A 7,023-nucleotide genomic window follows, 5' to 3' on the forward strand; every position below is an offset into this window, starting at 1 on the left:
AAAAGTCATAGCCTCCACCATCCTTTCCATTCCCACCGGAAGTGTGTTAAGATCAAGGTTTGAGTCATCGGGCGAAAGACTTTAGGTTTACGAGACTTCTAGGATTTTGTTATTCATCTGCACCACGTGGATATGATTCGGGAACATTTAAATCTAAGGTGTGGTTTTCATTAGCACTTTCTAAATCCCTTTTAAAGTTTAAAAATGTTATTTTTCCACTATGCATAGGATTTAGAAAAGACCTAGGATAGTTAGGCATGTTTTGAACCTGATCCAGGTTTTTCCTATCAAATCCCAACATCATCAACTTGCAAGGAAATCATGTCTTAGATCTTCCATGTAACTCCTAATGCACCCAAGTCATGTATAATGCAAGAGATGTAGGCTAGAATGATCTTAAAAAAATAATGCATGGAATAAGGATAGATAAAAGCGTAACTAGAATATAATTAAATAAATAATAAATTCCAAATTTGTTACATCATGTCATGCTTTTAAAGGTTCTATCCTAACATATACATCTCCTTAGAAGTCAAAGGTACCGACTTGGTAATGTAAGTAAGATATAGTCTGCAAGGCATATCCCCAAACAGATGTGGTAAGTGATGAGAAACCTATCATCAATCTTACTATGTCTATTAAAGTTTGATTTCTTCTTTTCTTTACTCCATTTTACAATAGGGTCCCATGTACATTCAACTAGGATATAATCCTAATGTCTTATATGAAAAAAAAAAAATGAGTAGCAAAAAGATATCTAGATAAGATAGATAAGCAAAAGATTAGCTAAAAAAGTTATGACAAAGTATGGTGACTAGAACCATAATATACAACCATATCCAATGCTAGTATATGATGAATGGTATAAGTCTATAATGTAAATTTGATCTCACCCTCGACCTACTCATCAAACTCTAGGATGTTAATAAATGTAATGTCATCAAGTGCATCATCCCTTGAAATGTCAAGCTTGGGGGTTTTCTCATCATCTACCATCTTTAACATCCTTTAAGGGCTAATGCATGTTAACTCTATTGAGATAGTTGCAAACAACCAAGCCACAAATTGAAACCTAATCAGATAAATATAAAAGATTCAATACCTGAACAAATTTAAAATGCCTAAAAGTACTAAAAAGAATGAACAAACCTAAAAGATAGCAAAAATATCATAAAAGCAATTTAAATACGCTTAAAACTAAAAGAGGATGAGCTAGGTTCTAAGGCCTACCCTACCCTAAAGAGGAAAGTGAGGTAGCAACCTATCCTATACCTACTCTCTCAAAAACCATTACAAATTGGATGACTCATTTGTCTATTTGATGCATTACTTTTATGATAACAATAAAAGTAACTAACCTAACAGAAGTTAGAACCTAATTCTATTAACATCTAAAATTAATAGATTATCTAAGTAATTATCAAAATATGAAAAACCAAAAACAAAAATAGACCCCATATCTAAAAGCTTCTCAAGCTTTGTCTCATTTAAGCCACGATATACTATCTATTCTTTATGCCAAATTTACATTGAATAATTTGCTAATCATGATTACCTTCAATGTCATACTCACAAGAAGCATTGTCAATATATTCAATATGAGTTTGATGAATGTCACCTTATTCACTATTAATGAGTTCATTGTTAATGAACTCTTGCACAATTTCATCAAAATTTTCAAATTGAAGATCTTGTGTAATGTAAGAAGGTCTATCATATCATGCTCATCATTATTTTCTATTAAAGGTAAAACTAATTGAACAGTTTTTACATTATCATCAACCATGTTATACATATAAAGTATTTGTATCAAGCTCAAACTTATTTAAAACTTGAGTTGTTAGGTTAGTCGATTCATTGAAATTAACATTGAATTTTTCTAACTTGGCAATGATTGCTTTTGAATTATTCATCAAATCTAGTTGGTGTTTCATATATTCTTTAAACACATCCTCCAAACCTTGTTGATCTTCTAGTACTATTGAAAAATCAGGAAATGATGATGCAACTAAGGGAGATTAGAGATTTCCCATCCAATTGGAGTTTACATCACATTTCAGTTATCTCTTCATAACTAGGTTTATGAATTTTTCTTTTTATAAGATTATCAAGTACCATCATGGCCATAGTTGGTTCCATTTCAACAAAACTTTCCTTGTTTAAAATGCTTAAAACTTTGCAAGACTTTTCAATTAAAATATAATAAAAATTAGAGATAACTTGCCAAAGTTCAAATATGTGCTATGGAAAAGAGTTCAATAACATGGACTATCTTTCCTAACATTGGCATATCCCTTCATTATCAAATTGTTTAAAATATGAAGTGTTTTCCATAAAAAGGGAGACCTATGTAGAGAATTATACTTAGAGCTAGGAAAAAAAAATTTGCCAACTAGATTGAAAACCAAAATTAAAGTGAGTTATGAAGTTAGAATGCTAAGCATTGAAAAGTGAGAGACGAATAAATGGAGGGCTAAGATAGTCTCTCCTTAATTTATAACATTTAATAGAGTCGAATTAGGTGATTTCTTTTTACTATAAAATCTTATACAAGCTTGGGACTTAGGTAATCCCTCATTGCATTGTAAATTGGTGCAGACTCAAATAACATTCCAACATTGTTATATAAATGTTGTGTTTGGTATTCCATTGTAGTATTCAAATTTTGGACTTTAGCAACTTGACTTCAATGAAAATCCAAACACAAAACAGGTGAAATCCAATAAAAGAAAATATAAATCAGAAAAATAAAAATCTAATCTAACTTAATAGAAAATAATTAATTTCTCTAAACTATAAGCAACTAAACAACATTGATTCCCGACAACAACAACATTTTCTTGACCGCAACTCTTTGTCGTAATTAAAATACTAAAGCCAAAATACATAATAACTCTAACCAAGAAAAATTAGAGTTACCACACTTTGTACTATTATGGCTTGTCGTCTTTTGGGATTAGCTCTAATGTGTTAAATTGTTTTTATATTAGAAAGATTAATTATTTGATAAAGGGAAAAATATTCTAATTTAAATAAATCATAATAAAATATGGATAAAGATTTCCTAAAATAAACCTATTTAAATTGTAAAATTATTATTATTTTTAACTCAATTAATCAAGTTAGGGGTTCTACAATTCAACTTTGAGTATAGACCTTTAGGCGAAATAAAAGTTTATAATTTAATTAATTTTATGGCAATCATAATGCATGATGTAATGAGGTCGACCTAAATTCCAATATTGATATGGATATATTATTATTTTTTCCTTTCTTCAAGGCCTCATTGGGTTTTAGTAGTAAAGTTTTGAACGAGACAATTTTAATGGTCAAATCATTTAGGCTATGTTTGGTAAATAAGATAGAATAAGATAAGATTTGTATATTTTAGGATATCATATCCTATTGGATGGAATATGTATATCTTATGATATGATTTTCAATGGGATATGATATCATTGGAATATTATATATAATAGAGTATATAATATCTAAAGGTACCATATATCTAATGAGATATTTTATGTTATGTTTATTTTTAATTTGTGTAATGAATAAAAAAATGAAAATGTATTTTTCAATTTTTCGATATTTGTTTAAAATAAACATTATATTACATTCAAATATTTGCCATCAAAAAAATATGAAATTTCTCTTACATGTAGTGATATTTAGAAATTGTTTAATAATTTAAAATTTAGCAAATAATTATTTATTTATTAATAATATTCATGATTAAAATATTTAAAATTTATAAATAAATTTTTTTATATTATATTATTCAATATATAAAAATTTTATATATTAAATAATATTGTAAATTATATATATATATATATATATATATATATATATATATATATATATATATATATATACATATTTTATAACTATTTTTAGTCCTTATTTTTAACTACAAATTTAATTTTTTTAATAAAAAATTGTTTTACAAAATAAGTAATATAAAAAATAAAAATTAATGAAAAATATATATATATATATATATTTTTTTACAACACTTTTTTTTTTGGATCTCCACTCCTAGCCTTTCACATCTTGCATGATTAGTTATTGCTTGGCTTACTTTTTTATCCTTCTTCTTTCTGCACCATGTTTGGTAATGGTTGGAACAACATGATGAATCGCTTATTTAGCGAGCTCTTTTTACTAAGGGTAGGGACAATTTTTGTTAGTCTCAGCATAAAGACTCGTACTGGATAAGTGTTGGGAACCCCGAATAACTCTATTCCCATGCCTTGGATCTTGAAGGGTTCAAGATCCTCTAGATCTAATGCAACATAAAATAATGACTTCAAAAACCATTATAGAATAAAGATCTATAGATTAAAGACTCATACCTATGATCTCAATATTCTCATATCAGCATCCATCTATTGAAGAACATGCTTGGAAAAACTGGAGTCCTTCTCCTTATGTAGCTGCCGATGTGCGCATCCTATGCGATTCTCGTGCATGCATCTTGTGCACATCTTGTGCATTATAGCTCTACATCCAAGGAGGTTTTGTACACCCTAGATTTTTCGCCCAATGACTCAAACCATAATCTTGGCACTCTAAAGTGTGGGCTTTGGAAATTATGAGGGTATGACTCTCTCTCTTTAGAGGTGGAAGATGACTAACTGAAAGTCATTAAAAAACCCTAACCCTTAAAGGGGTATTTATAGGGTTGCCCATTAGGCTTAAGTGACTTAAGCCCATCAAGGCTTGGGTCATTTAATCTAACCTAAAACATGTACTAATTGATTAAATAATTAGTCTAATCTAGAGACCTTGCTCATTAACCCCTGTGCAACATTACATAATTATCAAAATGCTCTTATGCACAAGAATGAACGTAGAGCCAATTTTGACCCTCATAAATTGTGTCATCATGGTATATGAGCTTAGAGCGGGAACCACTAGGACCTATAGGAGTACTGGCTCCCTCATAATCCAATTATGAAGTTGATTCAACATTCCATTAAGAATCAACCGCACTCTAATACACTATGTAAATAATAACGAGACAAAGTTCGAGTTTGTGACCTATTATTCATTGCATGCAGATTCCCCATGAACTGATGTCCGTAATTTAACAAGGTAGTGTTATTACTTATTAAGATTACCTCTTCAATCTTTGAGTTACAAATCTTACTTATTATGTGATCAATTGAAATACTTTAGCTTCAAGGGCCATATGTTAAATTCCACTTAAGGAATTATTGTGGTCACATATTTCATGATCAAATATCCTTTGAATCATTCAAAACATACTGTCTCAATCCCATGAGATATCATAGTACCTCTATTGAGAATACCTATTGTCATTAGCCTCCATCAATAGTGACTAAATCCATAGGGATATATAACCACTTTAGGGTCTTACCCGTATGTCAAAACCTACTATTGATTTTGGCACATACTTAATATCTTCTCAAGGTTGATAATTCATGCAATATAGTAACTTGGTGAATCATGACATTTGATAGTCTTATGTCATGATTCACCATAGGTTTTGTCCAGTGTGCATTACATACACTAGTGCACTCACCATGGAAAACTCATTCCGATGCCCAAGACAAGCCATCTCTCCAATTAGGAGGGGTTGCATTATAGTCTTTATTGAATTGCCCAAATCCATGAATCGATTGTAGACAACTTATTTACTTAAAAGGAACCCATGACTATCTTCTGTTCAACTTCTAATATACTCAAGTCATGTACAATGTAAGAGACGTGAATTGAATACTCAAATCAATGTCAATACACCAAAATGATAGCAAAGAGACAGTGAAGTCTAACTCTATTACATTATGTCTTACTTTTAGGGGCTTAATCAAATAAAGTGCTTATTCACGAGCACTACCTTTCCAACTGCCCTCATTCCCTAACTGCTTACCTATTCGTGCTTATAGCTTAATCGGAGGTCCAAAATAGAGTGTTGTCTGATGGAAAAACATAAGTTGCCCATATCAAGTGTCTCTCTTACTGCATTAGTTAGATATGAACATCCAACTTACTGTCTTAACTTCTTAATAATTGTATATTCAAATACCAATATCACACATAACTTGGAGACTATTCCCACTCTAAAATACTAGCCTAAGCCTAAGTCCTTTTATTCCTTCTTCTTTTATTCCTTCTTATGTTGCTATAAATCAATGCCTTTGGTGTCTTATTTGTTTTTTATTTTTTTATTTTTATTGTCTGTAATTTTCTCTCAATTCCCATGACTTCAAATCGTATTTAACTTCCATATTAGTCATAACTCATATTACATTAATAGTCAAGATACTTTTATTATTATTTTTTTATGTTCAATATATAACTTCAAAAATTTTTTACGTGCAATATTATATTTTTATTTAATGTAATTGGTGATATCAATAAAATTTTAGAAGTAATATATTCATAAAATTTATTGTTACAACTTTACAAAATAAAATATCCGAAGAATATTGAAGGCAAGAAAATATTGTGACTAAAATAAAAATAACAAAAAATATTAATATAGAAATGATAAAAACTAAAATGTATATTTAAAAAAAAATTAAACAAAAAAAATATAAATGGGTAAAGTTTTAGAAAATGATTTAGAATGAGAATTATCTATGATAAATAAAAAATTTTAAAATATAATTATAAATGAAATAAATTTTAATAGAAGAGTAGATTTTTTTTTTTTTAAAAAAAAAAATCTAATTTTTAATTTTGAATATAAATATAATTTGATTTAATTTTTATTTAGTGATAATTAACCAAGTAATGCTATAAGATAAAGTGATAGAATAATTTAATTAGAAATTTTTATTATTAGGAGGGTATTTATGAAGCTATTAATAAGAATTTGAAGATTAAAGAGAAAATTTTGGCTTAAAGTGTATACGAATAACCTTAGAATCCGTTTGATAGTGATTTTATGAAATATTTTTAATATTTATAATACTTGAAATTTTTTATTACTTAAGTATTAAAAATGTTAAAAACGCTTTCTAGAATCACTTCTAAAAAAACTCTTAATTT

The sequence above is a fragment of the Vitis riparia genome, chromosome 1 (genome assembly GCF_004353265.1).
Source record: "Vitis riparia cultivar Riparia Gloire de Montpellier isolate 1030 chromosome 1, EGFV_Vit.rip_1.0, whole genome shotgun sequence".
In the NCBI taxonomy this organism is placed as follows: Eukaryota; Viridiplantae; Streptophyta; class Magnoliopsida; order Vitales; family Vitaceae; genus Vitis; species Vitis riparia.